The sequence below is a fragment of the Stenella coeruleoalba genome (assembly GCF_951394435.1).
Source record: "Stenella coeruleoalba genome assembly, chromosome: 14".
NCBI classification, from domain to species: Eukaryota; Metazoa; Chordata; class Mammalia; order Artiodactyla; family Delphinidae; genus Stenella; species Stenella coeruleoalba.
Window position 1 is genome coordinate 47,879,346 of NC_137160.1, and position 22,694 is coordinate 47,902,039.

The 22,694-nt window shown below is 40.9% G+C and overlaps 1 long non-coding RNA gene across 1 annotated transcript in view; it reads left to right on the forward strand.

Annotated features, from left to right (window-relative positions):
• LOC307196813 overlaps window positions 1-22,694 on the forward strand; it is a 372,865-nt gene that overhangs the window by 599 nt on the left and 349,572 nt on the right. The gene's annotated exons all lie outside the window — the stretch shown is intronic.

Genomic DNA, 22,694 nt, shown 5'->3' on the forward strand with positions numbered 1-22,694 from the left:
ATGTCAAATTTTTCCTAAAAATGCAGGTATCTCGATCTTGTCGCCTGTACGCGAGTGTGCCCTGGTGTCGAGGCTCATTGCCGGGGCCTGAATATCCCTGGTGTATTGTAGTTTTTGTTGTCTTGTTGTTTTTCAGAAGAAAAGCTTCAGGTAAATCAAACACAGATACCAGGTCCTGGTGGACGTAGAGCGGCCAGCAGGGTATAGGGATTGGGGACCACTGGATGTATATCCTCAGGTGCTTCACTGACTGCCTTGAGGTCCTTTACCACCCGGTACTCCCCAGTACATTTCTTTACGGGGAGATTGGGGAGATGACAGGCTGGCCTGATCTAACAAGGTCCTGGTCAGTTAGGCAGTGCCCAATAAGGCCTCCTGACAAAGGGGGTGCTCTTTTCTGTTGGCCATATATGTCCGGGGTTTTGATGGACTATCATGGGATTGGCTCCTGCAGCTCAGCCCGCCCGTCCCTGGGCTCAGACCTCGGGATTTCCTCCAGGGAGATGGACTTGCTCTGTCTCAGGAGGTTTGCGCTCAACCATTAATATTATCATCTTATGCCCTTTGTCGAAGGGGACACCAATCTCCAATTTGTACAAACAGGAAGGAATGGCACTGTAAAGGCTCTAAGAATGCCTGTTCCTAGGCTTTCTCTGATACCCCCTTAGTTTTACAACCCTTGTGACTGGGTCTACTCGATCTGGTTTTCAGAACCCAGTAAGTGGCACTGGTGTCGACTAAGAATTCAACGGGCTTTCCCCAGTGTCAGCTGGGGCTCCTTGGAGGTCAATTGGTGTGCCAGCTTAGGAGCCCCCAGCCCCGTCACTCTTAACCTATTTGGACCATCTGTGTTCAAGTGTAGTGGCTGGGATCTGTCATTTACATCCCCCTTCGGGTCGGCGAGGGCATTCTCTTTCCCAGTGTCCCTCTTGTTTACATATGGCGCACTGATTGGATCCAAGTTTCCTTGGCTGCTCTCTTTTGATGGGAGCCAGGGATTACTCGCTGGAGTCAAGAATCTCTGTGGGTGGTTAGTCCAGATTCACGTGCTGACTGGTTTACATTGGAGGGCAACAGCCAGTGGGTAGGCTTGCCTCTGGGCCTTTTTATCCTCCTCTATGTCTTGTTATTTTTTTTTTAACATCTTTATTGGAGTATAATTGCTTTACAATGGTGTGTTAGTTTCTGCGTTATAACAAAATGAATTAGCTATATGTATACATAAATCCCCACATCCCCTCCCTCTTGTGGTCACCTATCCCTCTATCCCACCCCTCTGGGTGGTCACAGAGCACTGAGCTGATCTCCCTGTGCTATGCAGCTGCTTCCTACTAGCTAGCTCTTTTACATTTGGTAGTGTGTATATGTCCATGCCACTCTCTCACTTGGTCCCAGCTTACCCTTCGCCCTCCCCATGTCCTCAACTCCATTCTCTACGTCTGCATCTTTATTCCTGTCCTGCCCCTAGGTTCTTCAGAACCTTTTTTTTTTTTTTTAGATTGCATATATATGTGTTAGCATAAGGTATTTGTTTTTCTCTTTCTGACATACTTCACTCTGTATGAGTCCATCCACCTCACTACAAATAACTCAATTTCGTTTCTTTTTATGGCTGAGTAATAGTCCATTGTATATATATATGCCACATCTTCTTTATCCATTCATCTGTCAATGGACACTTAGGTTGCTTCCATGTCCTGGCTATTGTATGTCTTGTTATTAAATACCTGGTAGGCAACCTTGACCAGGCGAGAGGTAGGAAGTTTATGCCTGATATCGCGGTGGGGGGGGGGTGCTTAGGGAAATGAAATATGACCTCAGGATTGTTTTCCCTTCCAATGACTCAGGGTCAGTGGTAGGCATTCCCTAGGTGCTCTAGGATTGCCAAAGGGTTTCCATTGGCTTCTGATTGATTTCCTTTATCTCATTCCAATCGACAGTTTCTTTCCTGCTGCCTAGATTCCCTTTTAGGATCAAATTTTTATAATGGGTTGGCCTCTGTCTTCTACTCCCTTCTCCATTGTCTCAGTGGTCCCAGTTGGGTTTGTTATCAGGGATCACTTGATGCCCTAGTCTGAAAGTAGCATGAGGCTCTGGATGTATCTTCCCTCAACACCTTACTATGAATTTTCCAGTTATACAAACCTGGATGAGCCCTTCTTCTCCACTGGGGACCAGCCTCAAAGGGAGTACTTTTCCTGGTGGGTTGTTGGACCCTGGCTGGCAATTAGTAGACCCATTGACGGGCCACGTTTCCCCATCTTTCAGCTGGTATTGGGGCCAAGCTGTGTTATACAGGAAGATTAAATGTTTTGGGGTCAGGCAGTGATACCTGAAAAACTTCCAGTTCTGCAAGATGCATCCTCATGGGCTATCCTTCAGTACGTTGGACGTTTGTTTCCTATACTTAGATGTCCTGTTGTGGATTTGTTTCCAGGTACTGAACGGGTCACTGGAGTGATTTGTTGGCATACAAATACCACAAGATTTGACTCAAATAAGATTTCTGATTTGGGAAATTTGGCACGAGCAACTGTTAATGGATTCCTCAAGAGACCCAATAGACATGGGCTCTGATACAGTTGGGGGTTTCCCTTGAAGTTATAACAGCCTGTGCTTGACATAGTCCTTCCTCAGTCAGAATGTCCCACAGGAGGTTAGACAGGATGGCCTCTGGGCCAGAGCAGCTTAGCCACGTTAGTTCCCGACCAACTTGGTCCATTAGGGAGTGGCATAGCTGTCTGAGGCAGGACAGCTTTTGGCTGAAAAGGAGTTTTTGGACTTCCTGCTGGCTGAGAGCTAGAAGCACGAGGGAGTCCCATGGGGTACTCACTAGATCATTGGGGAAGCTGGTATTCTGTGCTGATCTCAGGAGGAGAGCCTGCAGAACCTCGGTTGATAAAGAATCACCTAAGGTCCCCCTCACAAGCAGAGGGAGGAGGAGAGTAAGGGCGGTGGGTGTTTCCTGTTCTTGCCAGCAGCTCACAGGGCTTCCCGATAATGGGCTTCCTGGTCTTTCAAGGAGCTCAGAGGGCTCCCCAGCCCAACTCAGAGAAACTAGTGCTGACCAGCAGAGGTCAAGTCACCGGTTACATACCTACGTTGGGATCTTTTCGTCCCCGGGTGTCCTCTGGTGCCTTTTCCTAAACTTGGATCTAGCGTCCTCGTTCCGTTTTGTCAGGTGGCCTCATGACCTGGGCCTTTTCCTGGTCTTGCCTCTTGGCTCATGGGGCTGGCCACTTTACCAAACCAAAAGTGACAATGGAGAATAATGATAATGATGCCTGAAGGTCGGTAAGGAGGGCAAAAGCCCTGGTGCCGCCGTTACTGCCTTTGTACAAGGGTCAAAAGAACAGCACTAATGGCAAGACAGCAGGCAGGACTGCCGTGGCTCCCTCTCATCCACAGATCTCCACGGTCCCCGGGCATTGGTACTGTGGGAAGGCCAGCCAGAGGCAGTGGGAAGACGTGTGAGTTTCACTCTCGGATCCCCAGCGATGCCACAGTGTAATCCCCTCAAGGGAATACAATCCAGATTACTCTGGGGGCTACACTCTGTGTGTTCCACACCTGACTATTGAGTTGCTGGGCAGAGCTGCTCTGAATTCAGCCGAAGGCTGCCCCTGATCTACCCTGTCAGAGTGTCCTCAAAGACCAGAGTCCATCATCCTTACACAAACTGCCCCAAACCTCCACTGTCCTCCTGCTAGAGCTGGAGTGAGCCCAGAACGTAGTGAATAGGCCTAGTGGATAGGTGTAGGTGAAAAAGCCACGGTCTGTCCCATCTGGGGCATCAAAATTTGTTACTGTCCCTTTTGGGCGCCATCAAGTGTTCCCTTGCCCAGTGTCATTTGAGCCAATAGAACGAGACCGGGTTCAGCTCAGAAACGAAAGCAAAGAATGGAGAGGTGCTGGCTCCAGAGCTAGAACACTTGCTCTCCCCAACAGGTGTGGGCTGCTTTATAGGGATCTCGTGGTGGGGATGGGGGGGGGGTGGGGAATTGCAGTGCCAGGTGCAGCCTCTCTGCACACAGCCCACCACCACCATTTTGAATCGAGGTGTCTTGCACAGCCTTCTGCACTTGGCCAGCTGAGCTGAGATATCAGTGTGGCCATTTTGCAGTAGGAACTCTGATCTGAAGTGCTGGGTGAAAGGCCCTGCGCTCGACTTCCTGTGAGCAAGTGAAACTAGACTAAGCATAAAGGGAAAAAGAAAGGTGAGACTTTATTTTATTACCAACATTCTATTTTTATTCCCTGGGACTTGTTAATGGACTTTGCTGGTGACATTACGATTCCTGAAATATCACTGTTACCTCACAACCAACCAATCAGAAGATAGTCATGTACCCCGCAGTCCTCACCCCAAATGTTGCCTTTAAAAATCCTTCCCTGAAAGTTATTGGGGAGTTTGGATTTTTTGAGCATGAGCTGCCCGTTCTCCTTTCTTGGTGCCTGCAACAAATCTTTCACCACAACCTGGTGTCAGTAGACTGGCTTTGTTTTGCCAGTTGGGCAAAGCAGACCCAAGCTGAGTTCGGTAGCACCACTATGAAATCACTATGGCTCTGCTGGAGCCAGTTCTTCCCTTTTCTTCCTCCAAATACATCAGGCCATATGCTCTTTTAAGAATTGTGGGCACCAAGTGAAACTGTGAGCACCTTAAAGGGAAAGAATGATACATTTGACCAAGAAACAATTTAAACCATTTTGTGTCAGAAAAAAAAAGCAATACATTAAATAACATTAAAAAAACCTTGATAAACTTGGGGGGAAAAAGTTGCAATTTATATGATTAAGGGTTAATATACTTATTTAAGAAGCTTTGTAAATCAATAACAAAAAGATAAATTCCAGTAGAAAAACAGGCAAAAGAGAGTAGGCAGTTTATCAGATAATAAACACAAATGGATAAAGATTAGTTAATTTCAAATTAAAATAATAGTAAGATACAATTTAAAATTTTTCAGATAAGTGAAGTTTAAGAAGAATGCCAATTCTTGTTATTGGTAAGGGTGTTGGGAAACGGCACTCAAAAATCACTGCTGGTTTTTGTTCTTTCTGGAGGGCAACCTCAAAAACATGCACACTCTCTCACTGTACAATTCTGTTTCTAAAATTTGTCATTAGAAATCAATCAGAAATATATACAAAAATGCAAAGATGCAAAGGCGTATTCATTGCAGTGCAGAGATATTCATTGGAAAAACAAACTAGAAACTATCCAAATTTTCAACAAGAATGATGATATATATATATATATATATATATATATATCACCATTTTTTGCTGAACTGTTACTACAGAATACTACGTGGCAATTAAAAATGAGGTGAAAAAAATAATAATTGACATGGAAAGGAGTTTATGCAAATCAGTATATACATTATGGTGCCAGTTTTGAAAAACAAATACGTGTGTACATGTATTTTGTAATTCTGCAAAAGTAAAAAAAATATCATGGAACCATTGTAATGAAGGAGGCTGCACTCAGCTGGGTATCAGGACATTTATATTCTTATGTTGACTTTAACTCATTGCATGTTTTTTAGGGTACATCTCTTCTCTTGGTCTCAGTTTCCTCATTTCTAAAATGGTCAGTGTATTAGGCTGAATAACGAACGGCCCACAAAGATAGCAAGTCCTCATCCATGGAAACTGTAAATGTTACCTAAAATGGAAAAAGGTCTTGATAGATGTGATTACATTAATGATTTTGAGATGAGGAGATTATCCTGGATTATCGTAAGTGTAATCCTTATAAATGTGTCCTTATAAGAGGAAGGCAGAGGAGGATTTCACACAGAAGAGGAAGAGGCACGGTAACCATGGAGACCGATATTAGAGTGATGTGGCCACAAGCTAAGGAATGCTGGCATCCACCAGGAATAGTCAAGGAACAGATTCTCCTAGAGCCTGGGAGGGAGCACAGACCTGCCAACATGTAGATTTTGGTCCAGTGATACTGATTTTGGATTGACAGCCTCCAGAACTGTGATAGAAAAGAATTTCTTTTAAAGCCATAGAGTTTGTGGTAATTTGATACAGCAGCCACAGGAAACTTATACAGGTAGTTTAGAACAAATTATTCCTAAAGTCTGTTTTGTTTTAAGAGTGTTAGAATCATACAATTTGTTTTGTAAAGTGGAGGGAAAGTAAGGGATAAATATTTCCGTGCAATAGTTTGGCTACCCCTATTGTATGTTTTTTCTTCTTTTAAAATAGAAGTGAAGGAAATTAAATATTACAAATCCAAAGTTATCTATGGGAGGGAACAAATAGTATTATATTAACTTATTTTGCAGAGAACTAAGTTGTGCTGTGTTATTATAAGTAATTTTATGGCCAACTTCTTTTGTAGGTACTTGTAGACCATATTTAGCTACATCTAAACAAATTGGAAAATGGTGAGAATAAATATAAAGAGAGTCATCTTCAGAGTAGTTTTTGGAGTTCTATGCTCATTCCCTGGATCTTTGGTGGCAAGGAAATTTTTCATTTGGTGCTATGTTGGGGCCCATGAATCCTTATGAAGTGGTCTTGTGGAGTTATGTGGAGGAATGTGAATGCATTTTGTCCCAGAGATAATTGTAGATAGAAGTCATAAACCTGGATATGCCACTTTTAACAGTTTCACTAGAATTTTGTGTTATGATAGGAACTTGCAGGCACGTTAATGTTGGTGTACAAATGTAACGTGTATTTTCCCTTCCTTTTAGATTTACTTGTATGTGTAATACTGGGTCTAAAATTATTGTATTAAAACAGTATAAATTGAATGCTTACTACTGCATTCTCCAATCTTGGCTTTTTTACATTCCAGTGTGTCTTAATTATTATCTTGGCAGGTATTGCAAAAGTATTAAGAACAAGATGTTAAAAATTGTGATCCGTTCTGGCTCAGGTCCCATGACAATAGGTACCAACTGAATTCCAGACTACCAAGGGAGGAATTGTAAAGAGGTTGTCCGAGAACTGGTTTGGTAACCCTTAGCTGCTCACCCATCTCCAACCTGTAAGAGCTGTTGAAGAGACTAAGAGCAGAGTTGGAAATAAGAAACTTTGGGAAAAGTTAGGAAGTTAGAAAGGGAGAGGAGGAAGGGGTGTTTACTCTCATCTCATGCCTATGGAATGATACTGCCTCAGGACTGACCCTAGTTGCTTGCTTTGGCAGAAGCGGGGATATTGGTACTGGGTAGGGGACAGGCTATACACTCAGAATTTGTGAAACAACAAATGCCATTGGTTTCTCTGGAACCAGTGTGGGCCGCAAAATAGAGAGAACTGGTATAGGATTGTCCAAGATCTGCCCCAAAGGTCCAGCTGGAGGGGCGAGGAGACCTTGGCAGGAAGATTCTGGGGGAGTACAGACAGATAGCAGTTGAGGGAGAAGGTGTAAGTTCTCAGCCTAATCTGATACCTTCTCCAGAATGTCGGCATTGCAGGTAAGAGGTCCTCTACTGCCCAAGAACCCACTGAAGAGCCCAGGAGAGGGAGTCAGCTATGCAAGTCTTCCAGAAAACAGTGTCACACCATATTGCTGCTCCTACCTCTCTTCCTCTCCCACTCCCCTCCAACCCTGAGAGGTCTGAGGGCCAAGCTAGAGCTGAGTTGGGAATGGTGGGGAGGAAAGGGATAGTGCTGGTAGGGTAATAAAGAAGTCATCATGCTCATCTTTGTCTCTGTCAGTGTCCAGCCTGAATCAGGCCAAGCTGCAGAACGGAAGAACATGTAACTTTAAGCATTGTTGGAAAATTTAACAAGTATCAGAGAGTGAACATTTTATTAATGAACTGAGATGGGGGGACCAGAGTCACCAGAGGAATGTTTCTTACCTAAGAGTATCGAGAAAAGCTCTTGAACCTGCCCTAATTTTCATCCAAGGAGGTGGGAGAAACTAGCTTCAGACAGGGCTAATTTGAAGGACAGTGGGAGACAACATAGTTGTTTTGTGCCCATCATTCCTATTTGTTCGAATGAACGGTTTAACTTAAAACATTAATTTATTAATCTATTAATAAATCGCCTTTTTACATCTAGAAAAAGTATTGCAAAACCAAATAAAAAATAATTGTGTTAAGTTCTTAAACCTTGTGAGTTTAAGACTTTGCATATGTTACTACAGAACATGTAATCAAGGTAATATGAGAACATGTTTGGCTGCCCCCAAATATGCCATAATGGCATTGATTATTTTGAATTAAAGTTACTCAAGAAACAGCCAGTGCAAAAGGGACACTCTGACCCTCCTCTCTGTTTCCTTGAAAGCAGGAAATAAATCTCTCATGTGAAAAGTGCACTGCCTGAATCTGGTGGTAGAAAGATATCCTTTTCACCAGAGATAGGGTGTTTATAAACAAACCTTGTGATTTCTGTAATTTACTACTCCAAGTCCAGACTCTGTCTAGATTCTTCACTCACTAAGCACCCAAAACCTAAGTTTCTTTGTCCTGTCAATTTCTCACAAACTTACTGTTTCTTTATCTAAAAAGTATAAAAGCTGCCTGCTATGGCCACTTCTTAAGTCCCACATCTATAAGACCTACATGTGCATGAATTAAAATTTGTTACTTTTTCCCCTGTTAATCTGTCGTGTCAATTTTATTATTAGTCCAACCACAAGAACTCAACATGGGTAGAAGGGGAAATTTCCCCTTCCCTGACACATGCTACTGAAAAGTCTCATTTTAGGTTATGGATTACGTTCTCTTAGGTCAAAACTTTCCAAATCAACAGGTATGTGAGTCTTTTTAAAGCTTCTGCTGGGTCACTTTAGCCATATTTGAGTTATGTGAGTGTGAAAAAACGTACTTTCTTCTCTAAAAAAATGCTCTGACCTTTTGAGGCTTATATAACTTAAACAGCTGAAGCCATAAACTTCAAACTGAATGTGAGTAGCATTCTCATTGAGCAAAGAAAATGGAGTCAGATTAGAAGAAAAATGGTTCATATTTTTTTAGATGGGAATATTAAAAATTTAAGCCTGTGTCCAGACATTTAGACAATTCATGATAATTCATATGACTTTTTAGAGAGACCCAGGTTAAGCTAAAACAAGGCACTATTCACATTAACTTTTAACTTTGCTTTATTTTCTGCTCAGGAGTTTTCATACTCATAAAATTAAATGCAAATATTTATGTTAATAAAATGTTTAGATTGGAAAATGAATCACTTTGGTTTGAAATTTTACTGAAATTGAAAAAAAATTAGTAATGTAGCCATAATATTCATATTTTATGATGATTTCCTCTTATTTTAGCCTAGAGAACTTTTTCTAAGAGGGTGAGGAGAGCAACCCACTCTCCTAGATGTTAATCTAAAAACTAGGGACATTTGACCTCTCGCCTTCTGAGATGGCTCACAGTCTGTCTGTAGAGTGTTTTTCTCTCTAAATAAATCCACTTCTTACCTAAAAAACAAAAACAAAAGCCTAGGGACATTTGAAAAATTCATTAAGTTTCTGACCAAATTACTAATATTAAATACTAAATATTAAACAATATTAAACATAATGCAGGTGGCATATGCTCTTCTTGGTTTTGCCACTGGATTTTACAGATTGTCTAGGACCATTATTTGACTTCTTGTTCCAACTACATTTCATCTGCACTGATATTTTTCTCTATATCAGTTAAAATAAAAGGAAGAGTGAATATCATCCTTCTGAAAGAGGGATCCATTGATTGGTGTAAAAGGAGGTGAAGAACTCGTACATGCTCCTGGTAAAGCATTTGTTAAACAATCATTCAGTGAACCCAAGCCTAGGACCCAGTTTAGAGCAATTTGCACAGGGACTTTTATCAGTGGTTGGGTATTGCTACTTCCATTCCCATCAATTTCCTCTCCCCAAACTTCCTCTACATTTAGTATAGTAGGGAGTAGGGGGGGATCTTCCTCTTTTAAAAGGTACTGATTTTTTTGGGGGGGGGATCATTCTTTCCTTTGACAATAATTTTTCCCTTTCCTGAAATAAGTAAGCCTCAGCTTTTAAAATATATTTATTGCTAACCTGTGAGAAACCTGTCCACATTCTAAAGTCTCTTTGCAGATATCAGGCTTTGAATGTAATGATCCCAGCTTTTTGTTTTTTAACTTATTGCTAGATATTTCCTTCTTGAAACAGTGCTCCCTCATACATATTTTTAGCATAAAACACCCTAGTAGGAGTCTTGACCCCTTAATATATTTCTCTTTTTAAATACTTCTAAAGGTTGTATGAGTGCATGTGTTATAGTAAAAATTTTAATTTTATATATTTTTATTTAAAAATATTTTTTATTTGCTCTTCATTTTGACAGAGTTTCAGATTTCCAGAGAACTTAGAAGAATAGTACAAAGAATTCTTGTATGCCCTTTAGTCAGTCTCCATATTTTTATACTACTGCATTTGCTTTATTTATACTGCCCCTATTCTGTGTGTATGTGTGTATAGCGTATATATACGCACATATATACATTTTATTAGTTTTTTCTGAACTGTATTTTGAAGAGTAGGTTGCAGACATGATGCCCCCTACTCTTCAGTGCTTGTATGTTCCCTAAAGCAAGGACATTCTTTTACAAAATTAGCATTTATGTAATACTATTATCTAATCTACCTTATTCAAATTGCTGGTTTTCCCAATAATTTTCTTTATAGCAAGAGAAAACCCCAGATAATGCATTGCAGTCAACTGTCAAGTCTTTTTAGTCTTCTTCAATCTGGGACAGTCTCCAGTCTGTCTTTGTTATGACCTTGACATTTTGAAGAATACAATTCAGTTATTTTGTAAAATGTCTCTCAGTTTGGGTTTGCTTATATATTTTTAAAAGTAGAAAATATTTACTCTGAAGGAGTTGGAAAATTCTTGTTGTTCTAGAAACCCATAACTTCAAAATTTATTGACTTATGTGAGCTCAAATATGTGAAACACTAAAGGGATTTAATCTCTGAATTTATACATATGGTTCCTGAGCCAAATGGAATGTACACACATGGAATGTACACGTGTGTGTACATTCTTCAGACTCTGTACACTTTGTTCTGAAATAAAAATAGTAAATGGCCAAAGTCATGACTTGAAAAATTTATAATGCATTTTTAAGGGAAAAGCTCTAAGTTCTTGATTTTAGTAAGCATTACTATAGATTTGTGTTTTTTTTTTTTTTCCTGTTTGGGCTATTCGTCTCACTTTGTCTTAAGTAACAGAGAGGAGCGAAAAGTTGCGAGTGAAAGGTTCAGGAGAGGTTTAGTAGATAATTGAACTAGTTTATAGAAAAAGTCCAAAAAGATATGCCATGAACTGAAGGCCTTTTTTGAGGGACAGCTGGCCCATCGCTATCCAGGGATTCTTTGTCTCTTTATTGCAAGACTTCTCTTCTTCAATCTTGTCTTTGTTTTGGTGACTGTATAACATTCAGGCCTGTTAGGTAAACATGACTTTCCACACACAACATTGTAGGATGTTTTTTTTCAATCATCAACTGAAGTTTTGGAACCTTGAGATCCCTCAGAAGTGCAGTGAGGACTTGAGGGATCAGCATTCTTTCTCCTTCAGTGCAGCAAATAAACTGAAGCATGACAACTATCTCAGGAATCATGTCTCTCTTTGAACAATAGATTTTTATTGTAGAGCTGAGGAGGAGGCTGCTTGGGTAACACAAATGTTGTTATTGTTAGGAAAACATATGAGCATAAAGCTCTTTTCCACTGAGGGTGAAATTTATCTCCCAGGATACAAAAAGTTGATTTTTTTCTTTCTGTTTTTTTAGAAAGGCAGAAAGAAATGATGATAAATAACTTTTAGAAACACAAATAGCAAATGACATTCAAGCCCCAGATGGCTGTTGACTTTGATAGAACCGTTAACTGGACGTTAGGAGCATTTTTGTGCTGGAACTTCTGCAGGTCTTGTCCCTCTACAACCATCAATTCCCTCTCTCCAAAGATTTTCTCTATAACAGCAAACAGTGTAAGAATTATTGAATAACTGTCTTGGAAAAACAATTGTAGCCCTCTTTGCCATTAAAAAATGTGACTGGACTCTTAAAATGCTGTACTTCTGATTAAAAACACAACAATAACCTATTGTATACACCTTTCCTTTGGATTTATTCTTCTTTACAAGTGAAGCGATTAATATTAGAATTCTTTTAATTGGGCTCAAACATTGCAATGCTTCTCTCCAGAAAAATCAATGCAGAAAAAAAACAACCCTTTGTTCTCCTGTTAATTGCTACCACCTGCCTTCCATAGGCGCTTGAACTATTTTTTTGGTTGTCTCAGTATATACCTGATTTTGAGCAACAGTAGGTTAGTTTGGCACTTCTTTACTTCTTGCCACCTAATGTCATCCCAAATTTTCTTGCTGAATCAACGTTTTGAGCTCTCAACTTTCTTTTCAATCGGCTCACCTCTGTTGCTGAGCTGTCAGGCCTACTAGGGATTCAGCTTTGTTGCACCAACGCATACTTCAAAGATGTTTCAGAATTCGCACTTCAGAATTAAAATATACATTTTCTTTTCAGTGACTGAGCCATGAAACACAATCACATGGGATAAGGAAGTGGTAGAGTGCAACAGAAAAAAAAAACTACAACACAGAAGCAAGTACTTCCTGGGGAATTAGCTTTCTCAAACATGTGTTTCCCAGGGCTCAGAAAACACTAATTTCTGTGTCATTGGTATTTTTTCTTTGTTCTACTCTGCTGCTTCCTTATCCCATATGATTCCATTTCATGCCTCAGTCACCACGTAAGAAAATGTATATTTTAGTTTAGATTTTAACTTTAAGCACATTTTTGTAGTGAGCCCCAGTACTAAAAATGTTACCACTTGGGGTGTTAGCTGGAAGCTGGAAGATAGGATCCAAAAGACTCCTCGTAATTCCAAACACAGGGCTAACTATGTGGCCTGGAGACACAGACGATGGGTCCCTCCTCAAACCATAGATCATTTAATTAGAATCCTGCCGGGACCAAGGGACCTTGACATCTGAGTTGCCTGATGTCACATGTGTGAAGGTTCCATATTTCAGAACATTGCACAGTTATAAGGCTGTTGTAATGGGGATAATGTGTCCCACCACTGTGCTGATGGGTGGCTGATTTCAAATGGTTCCGTATGGTCCCTGCCCGTTGGGAGTCTTTCTCTTCCTGCCATCACCTGAAGGTGAAGACATTCACTCTCCATTCTGAGAGGAGCTTATGTCCCAGGCCAGCACAGGGTGAGGGTGGTGTGAGGATAGGTGGGGAGAAGAGGGTAGGGAAAATTCTGGTGTCTTTATGAGAGTCACTCCAACCCAGAGAATGCCTGGGCAGTGGGTTGGCTGCTGTCAGCTGCAGGTCCTCAGACACAGGAGGGAGAGGGTGGGCTCTGTGCTCTTGGCTCCAGCAGTTTTCTTTTCAACCTGCCACCCCTCCCCACATTGTGATCCCTTTCCCTTATTCTCTCCATTCGAAGCTGAGAAGGGAACATTTTCTTACTTCTAAGAACAGAAAAACACACCTTGCAAGTATACATTTGAATCTTTCTCCTTGGATTTAGGTTAGTAGATTTTCTTTTTTCCCAAAATAGTTAAGTGCCTGAAGCTTTTCCTTCTGGTTCTATTAAAGAAAAAAATTTTCAATGATGCACGTAAAAGATGTTAAGGCAGACTTTATTCAGGACCATCGTGATAGGTATAGGTACCACTGCAATGGGATTTTTTTTTTTTTTTTTTTTTTGGCCACGCAGCTTGTGGGATCTTAGTTACTTGATCAGGGATTGAACCTGGGCCCTCAGCAGTGAAAGCATGGAGTCCTACCACTGGACTGCCAGGGAATTCCTATGCAATGGGATTTTACAGTTGGGGAGAGAGATTGGGCTCAACTTCAAACAAGTGGGATTTTACTGCCAAGGAGCAGAGTGGGGGTCAGTGGATGGAAAGTTACTAGGAGGAACCATCAGAGCTAAGGGGGTTTCTAGCTAAACTGACCTGATAGGATCCTTGTTGAAGACAGGCCAGGGTGATCAGACATCACCTGGAGGATGGTGGAGGGTGAGGAACCTGATCAGATATCAAGGGTGCTCAGATAGCGAGGGAGGGGCCTCTGATTAGACTGACTTAGCAGGGTTCTTGCTCAAACTAGACTTTACAAGAAGTGCACAGATGGCTTACAAGAAGGTTCAGGATCCTGACTAAAGTTTGTCTTTGTTAAAGTTTAGCTGGCAAAGAGTGAGAGAATTTTGACCATGAGCTGAGGAGAAAAGAGGTTATCAGTATATAAGTGGAAGAATTCCCCATGGTAGGAAAGGGGAGAAACAGGGAACAATAGAGGCAAACATTTCAAAACATTTTCCTTCTACATGTTCTGTAACCTCACTGAGCACACAATCCCTCCATATCCCAACTTGTCACCAGTACAGGTCTTGAGTTCTTAAAGATGAACTCTAACAACTCTTAAAAATCTAATGTGAAGCATGGTAGACAGCACTGGATGTATGAATACCTTACCCAGGCAGTCCAGGAGACTGAAAAAATCCCTGATGTAACACATGGAATTTTTAATCATGCTTAAAACTCTTGTTCAGATAGTTCAACAAACCCTAATTAAGCCCCTAGAACATTTTCTGCTAGCATTGAGGATTACAAAGAGGGGTAAAAATCTCTGCCTTCATGGAGTTTAGAGTTGAACATGAGAAATAAACACACGAATGAGACAGGCAACAGTAAAGCCCATACAAATAAAGAAATAGTACAGAGCTGGGAGTGATTAATGCTCATGGAGAGATGGAGTTGTCAGGGAAATATTTACAGAAGTGATAAGGCCTGACTTGGGTTTTGAAGGATGAATAAGATTCTGACAGATGAACAAGAGAGAGGCAGGTCCATCCAAGAGGAAGGAGCATGTGCAAAGGCAAAGGGACTTGTCCCAAGCTTCTACCCTGCCTTCCTCTGCTGGCTGCACTTGGGATCTTTGAGATCCAGAGTGATTTAGGAAAAGACCTTTAAAGCCTGCTGCGGCTTTCAGCATCTGCTTTGTGGATCTAGGGGAGTCTGAAGATTTCAGAGCAAGAAGTGGGTTCTAAATACTCCAAAAAAAACTCTTGGGTAACCAAGTTTCGAAAGCAGTTGTTGGAGTCCTGTCTTACTCCAGAGCATCTGCTTATGGTCTTCAATGGGTGCTGAGCACTGCTGCTCCTTTCTTAGGGATGAGAAGCTAGGTAGCCCTTGGGCAGATATCTGGGGATCAAGGTTGGACCAAGCCTGAGATGTCAAAGGGACAAACCAGTATCCATCCAGCAGACTAGAGGAATCCATGCTCTTGAATTTTTGGAAAGAAAGCAAAGAAACATCAGCAGCCCTAGTTGGTCATTTGTCATTGTAGAAATGCACCTGGTCCATTTGGGAAGGTTATCTGGTGCTGCCAGTGGCTTTCAGTGAAGTCCAGGGCACTCAGAGTTCAGCATGAACCCACTGAGAATGAAGGCTGTTTCAGAGAATTCTTTGTGATCCTGTATACTAGGACTTGGTGGACTGGTTTGGCTTACTTTGGTCAAGTGATCAGCAAGTACTGACTGAGAATTCAGAGAACACCCTCGTTGGGGATTCCTGTTGCAAAGTTCCAGGTCACACAGAAGTATATCTGTGCAAAGTGACATCCAGGTGGGCAATTGAGCCTAGGATATTCAGTTTTACACAAGAGTCTAGGACAGGACCTTCATTCCTTCTAAAAATAGGGTTCTGTAGTTAGCAGCAACTTTATATTAGGTTGTCCTACACAGGATATAATTTGATTCCATGCTTTGGTGTTTTATTGAGTGTTGATTTAAGGTATTTTAAAACCTGCTCTTGAATATATTCTTTGCAAATTGTTCATTGTCCCTTTCATAAAGATCTATACAATAAATTCTCAGAAATTAAAAAGAGATCCTGATAAACTGATATCCTTCTTTTTTTCAGTTAATGAGAATGATGTAACTCAAGATGTTTTACATTTTACCTTAGCTATCAGGAAGCTCAGAGGTCAGTATTCTGGTCAATTCCATCATTCTAGTCTTCTAGGTCTCTTGCTCTCTTACCCATTACAAAATTCTCCTATTGTGTGTGTGTGTGTGTATATATATATATATATATTTTATTATAAGTGAATTCAAATCCAGTTTTTAGAAACAGTGGGAGTATAAAAAATGTGCAATGAAACCACAACATTTTATTAAATAATATTGCCTCATTTTCTAAATCATATATGTGGAAATTCTTTTGTATTAAGCATAGGCGAGGGTTCTGATTGTGGCTGCTATTCACTTGGAAGTACTATTGACAGGAAAGCACTCTCATTCCTACTGGAATGCCTATGTGGGTAGTTCCTCTGTTAAACCCTCGTAGATTAACTCGCTCATCTCAAGACACTCGTATCACTCTAAGCACTCATGTATATGTGTGTGGGTAGCCGTAACTGTCATTAGATATGTATTTCATAGAACGTAGAAATTTAGAGCTGAAAGGAATGTAATCACCCAAATCCCACTTAGCTAAGACGATAGATGGGCATTTTGCAGCCACTAAGAGATTACAACAGAAGTTATCATGCTGTAGGTTATTGCATGGACTCTATGGGACTCTCTTCCAAATGTGTAGACTGGGCCTAAGAGACTCTGGGTGGTGTCTGCATTGTTCTTCCTTGAATAGCAAACAGAAACTTGGCTTTGGGACTTTCTTCTTGAAAATAAATTTTCATCTAGTTATTTGTTTCTGGTTTCTGTTTATATAAAACTATCTTCTCCTCTGGAAGCTGTGGTCCTTGAGGGCAGGGGCTATGTCTCAGTCATCCTTTTTTTTTCCCTCTGGCACCAGCTCAGGTCCTAGCACAAAACAAACACATAATAAAAGTTGACTGAGTGAATGAATGAATGGCAGACTCTCTTTGGTAGGACTGTACATTCATTGGAGGAAGATCTTAACCCTGACATTTCTTTTCTGCTTACAAGATGCACTGCCCTTAGAGAACACAATGGACAGTGACTGACAAAAACAGAGGATACAGCTGAGTCAGTGAGCAAAGCATCATCTTAGGAGGTTGGCAAGTAGCTTTAGTTGCTGCTGTCACTATCAATACCAATCAGGTAGCTGCTCAGGCAGATCCAGGCTAGGAGGGAAGGGCCAAAGCATGCAGTGATGAAAGAATCAGAAAGATGTGGTGAGGGATTTGCTGTCTGATGACGGAAATAAGGGAGATGAAAGTGATGCCAAAGTTATGAGTAGTTTTGTGTCTAGGAGGGCAGTATTGCTGTACCTGGAGACTGGAAGCTGACAGGAAGAAAATTTGGGGGGAAAAGTAAAATAATTTGTGGGTGGTTGTGCAGAGTTGTCAGAAGCCCAGTTTCCTTCCATTTCCCTAGGGTGTGGCCCTTGTCTGTGTGGTCCACAGGGCTGCCAGTGCTCTAGGTAGCATGGTGGAGTCAGACATCATAACAGAGAAAGGGAAAGAAGAGGGAAAACAAAGGCCATGGGTGAAGGTTAGATTGTTAAGAGGTTTCCTGGAAGGTACACATTTGTGCTTAAATCTTACTGGCCAGAACTTTGTTACATAGCTGTATCTGTTGCCAAGGAAGTTTGGGAAATGCAGTGTTTTTAGTCAAGCCCATGCTCTAAATGAAATTGGGAGGTCTTTCACTATGGAAAATGTGAGGCTGAATATCGAGGAGGCACGAACAGTCTATATCACACAAAGTTAGACATAGAACTTGGTCTCTGACTCCTAATCGAGTGCTCTTTTAACTCTACTACCCAACTGAAGATGTGAACTCTATTGTAGTGGCAGAGAGGGGGACTGAGAAGTGCCCAAGTCTTGGTGGTCAGTGTCCTGGTTCTGCCATTTACTGAGACATAGCATATAATTTCCATGTAATCCCTGCAAAATGATTTGTTGGATGAAATGATCTCTGAATTTCTATCAGCTAAAATATCTTATGATCTAAAAAAAAATTATGATAGTTAAAACTGAGTGAATGATTGGACACATCAAAGGAATCTATGTAGTTATTTCATGGATGGTCGTTCTGGTTTGAGATTCATAATGGAGACCCATGATTAGGCTTTACAGACTCATGATTAGGATTGCAAACACACCTCTTCTCAGAGACCGTTTGCCCAAAGAAAGGCTAAAGTGGTTGTCTACTCAACAACTATTTTTCCACTTTTTCCTTGTCAACAGGTTCCCAATTTTATTTGAACGTTGGTCAGAAATCCTGTGGTAACTTGACTCCAAAGATGGCTGGCATGAATTCTCCCCTTCCTGTACAGGAATGCCACTCTCCCATTGGAAGTGGAGTCTCTAGAATCTGGGCTGGACTGGTTTGACCCATAGAATATGGCAGAAGAGTATTACCTAATAGAATATGGCTAGTTCCAGACTTACCATTAAAAAGGACTGGCAGTTTCTGCCTCCTGTCATTTATGACTGCCATGTAAGAAGTTTAGGCTGCTCCGCTAGAAAGAGAGGCTGTGTGGAAGCATCCTGAAGGACCAGATGTGTGAGCAAGGAAGCCGTCTTGAAGAACATCCAGCCCAGTTGTACCTTCGGGAGATTCCAGCCCATCATTATCTGACTGTAGCCACATAGGAACCCCCAGAAATGCCCAGCTGAGTCCAGTCAACTCACAAAACCATGAGTGATAATAGTAAATCATTTTAAGCCACTAAATTTTTGGATACTTTGTCATGTAATAATAGATAACGAGAATAAATGTGCTCAGGAAATGGCCCCCTTGCCAGTCCCAGGAGGTGAATCATGATTAGTTTAAGCCAATTTTGGTAATTCAAGGCTTTTGCCAGAGTATTTTAGGGGGATACATTTGACCAGTTCAGTCAATGAGATGCTGGATGGCATTTCCTTACAGTTAAAAAGAGACTTCTGGGAGGAAATGTATGTGTTTTTCAGTCTGACGTTGTGTATACATTTGACTTCTGGAACCATGGCAATTATATTATGACTATAAGGAGACAGCTCTAAGGATCAAGCCAGTAAACTGAGGATGACAGAGCAAAAAAGATGGAGGGGCTTGTGTCCTTGAAATCAATCCCCAAATCTCCCAAACCCTAGACTTCTTGTTACATGATAAAATAAACCCTTTTTATTTAAATCAGTTTGAATTGTGTCATCTAATACTTATAGCTGAAATCATTCTAATTTATACAGTGGAAAAAGAGATCCTCTAGTACTCCCTTCCACTGATGGAGAAAGAAAATATTGAAATTACAAAGTCTCTTCTCTTTCTTTTATGTGACTGTGGATCCCAGAGTAGCTAGTCCTTCCAGAGTCTTGGAAGTGCAAATGTGGTAGCTGGGGTGTGGGTGAGACCTAAGTTGCTTTACATAATGAAATGAAAGGATTTTCGTTTTGAGAGAAGGGGGCCAGAGTATGGAGGATCAGGGAGGGAGGATGAGAATCGTGAGCCCAGATGTGAGTAGGTATGTGTTTGTCTGTGTGTGTGAATGGGGAATGAGAAATAGGAGGGGGAGCTGGATTTCAAGGAGAAAGATGAGAAAGTCTGGTAGCATGAAGACTTCACTGAATGTGGGATGAGCTCCAGGTTCAGTCTGGGGAGGAGCAGTGCAAGTGAAACGGAGAGTTAGAGGAAGGGAAGTCAGAGCCAGAGGCAGCTTGGGGGAATGTGAGCCTCAGGGATTTATAGGAATCTTGGGCATGGGGAGTGGGCAGCTGACATGTAAGTTTTTAAAAAAATCTTTAATTCTGGAAGTGCAAAATGACCTCTTCTGACATATTGATTTCAGACTAGCTTCCTAGACAACAATTATGTGCTAAAAACATATTTCCCCCCACCAAGTTTCAAGTAGTCAAATTCAACACAGTTTTCTTCAGGTCCCTGTTTAGCTGTTTAGCTCTTAGGCCATATCAGGACTAATTAAGATATGCCAGGATAGCCTGCAATGATAGTAAATGATCTGAGTGACTGGGAAGCAGCATGATTCAACAGACAGAGGGCAGAGCTTTACCAGGAGGTCTGGTTAGTTCTCACTGACTTCCTGAGTGACCTGAGCAAGGTGCTCATTGATTCCAAAACTCAGTCTCCTCATCTGTAAACTAAATAGCTAACCTAGATCAGTTCCTTTTTTAAAAATTAAAAATATCATTTAAAAATGACCAAAAAAAGTTGTTAGAAAATAAATACAAGCAATATGCTGGCAGACTTACCTCTAACATTTGCAGTTCCTGCAGGAAAAATGAGGTCTACATGACGTATGTCTAAATAGCTAAAGGTTATAAATTAAGGTAACAAACCACTAAGTAAAAACATTCAATCTGTAAGGACAAAGAAGAAATTAAAAATAAGAGGCTTAATTCTTCCTTCATAAGAGATTTCCCTCCTCTTCTTTCTCTTAGAGCATTTATGTTAGAAAACTTGTCACTGAAGTTCTTTCTCAATCTCTTTGAAATGTATGTAAATCATTTTAGAAGCTAAATAAGTCTCTTGTCTGTCTCTTTATGACCCAGGAATGTCTTCCTCAGGACTTGGGAGCCATCTCTTTGAAATGTAATCAATGATTTACAGTTAAACCTCAAACCTCTCCCCTCCTTCAGCTAGGACCTGCTGTAACTGGGAAGCTTAACCAGGGAAAGGTGGTTTGAGTTGAAGTTCTTTCTCCATCTTCCCCTTCCATCCCTCTTCTGGCATCTTTTATGATCCCTGACACTTTCAGAGGGGAGAGAGGGAAGGAGAGCAGTAAGGGGGCAGGAAAGTTACTGGATGATTTTGTGCTTTCTGAATCTGGCAGTTTTTAACAATGGACTCTTTCTCCTATGAGTGTTTGCATGGGCTCTTTTGGGATATCCCCAGCCACCAGGGAGTTCCCACCTGTATTTCCCTTGATAAGAATGATGAACTTCTTTCCCACTATGTAGTTCCTAGAAATACACTACTACTTTCAGCTGAGTCGGTCCACCCTTTCAAATGGCCCAATTAGATAGGCCCCGAGAAGACATCAAGCTGCTTGTTTCTCCCCTGCAGCCCACACCTGGCTCATGGGCATCGCTCAAGTCTCTTTGCTTCCATCAGCTCTGGCAGTGAGGGCCACCCCCAGCAAAGACACCACTCCTTCAGCTCATCCATCAGTAGCGAGACAGCCTGTCTCTCTTTTGCCATTTTTCAGGTGGGATCAGACATGAGTTCACTGTATCCCCCTCTTGCCCCCTAACTTCAGGGGATGTTTGTTTCTTTCTCTAAGTAGTCTCTCTGGAGTCCCTGCCTCTTAACTTGAGATATACAGGGAGCACCTCAAACCCTCCCCACCTTGGTGGTATACTCATTGTATATCAATGGCTTTCAGCAAATTGTTCCTTTCAGAGAAGTATTCCTCAGATCCTTTTAATTTCCCATAACTCAATCCTTTTGTATCTTTGAATAGGGAGAGATGTTTTAAGATTTTAGTAACAGGTTTTTGGATTATTTGCATTGAAAATTAGGCTGGTATCAGACTTTGGTATAGTATATTCACTGCATCTTGGTGCCTCAGTTAAAACTCCCAGTTTAACATAGTGGTATATCAGCTTTTACTTTTATCGTTATTTGTTTTTGTTGTTATCTACCATTAAAAAATGATTAAATAGTGTTCCATAGTATGAATGTTATAATTTATTTAAATCTTCCTCTGCTGTAGTCACTGAGGTTGTTTTCAGTTTCTCTTTATTAACAATAATGCACAAAGATATGTTCAAGGATGTTTATCTTTATGTACATGTCTGCGATTTCTGTAGAATAGATTCCTAAAAGTAGTATTTCTAGGTAAAAGGGCAAATACAATTGAAAACTGGAATTGCTGCCCAATTTCCACTTTCATAGCAGTGTTTCTCACCTTCCTGATAATATTTGCATTTTTACCAGTGCTATGGATAAAGTCTTTTTCCTTGTTACAATCTACATTTTCCTAATTAGCAGAGAAGTTCCTCATCTTTACATATCTTTATTGACCATTAGTATATCTTCTTTAGTGAATTTCCTTTTCATAACTTTTGCATACTTTTTTCTATCGGTTAATTTGTCATTTTTCTTATTGATTTCCAGGTGCTTTTAATATACTGGTATTAATCTAGTCCTGTGGTTTTCAAATTGTTGTCTATGGAGGCCCAAGTTTCTATGGAGCTGTGTGAGGTGTGTGGGTGTTTTTCCCTGAAAATGAAAGGCAGAATGGGCAGGGCTCTTGGTTCCCTCAACCATGCTTCAACCAGAGCAGGTCTCCTTTACTTCACTTAGAGATTAGAGCCTATATAAGATGGTGTTTTTTTTAAAAGGATTTATTGCTTAAAATAAATGTTTAAACCAGATCATCTTTAAGTATCACTATTGCTTGGAAGTACTATGACCTTTGATTCTGTGAATTAAAAAAAAAATACTGTGGCCTGTCAGGAATAGGAGGTAGAACCAGGCTTAATAGATGATCACCTTTTTCAGAGCTTTAGGTGTTTACTCATTTGCTAAGTATTATTGGGCACCTACTTTGTGCTGGGCACTGTGCTAAGTGCTGACACAGCTTACACAAGACAGCCATGGTTCCTACCTTCTTAGAATATTGATTGGTGGGAAGACAGATAGTAAACAAATAATTGCAGATAAAGGATGTTGAGGATTATGAAAGTGACATATGTCATGTTATCCTAACCCAGTTTGAAGGGCCATGGGGAGTGGTGTTCAGCTGTAAACTGAAAGTGAC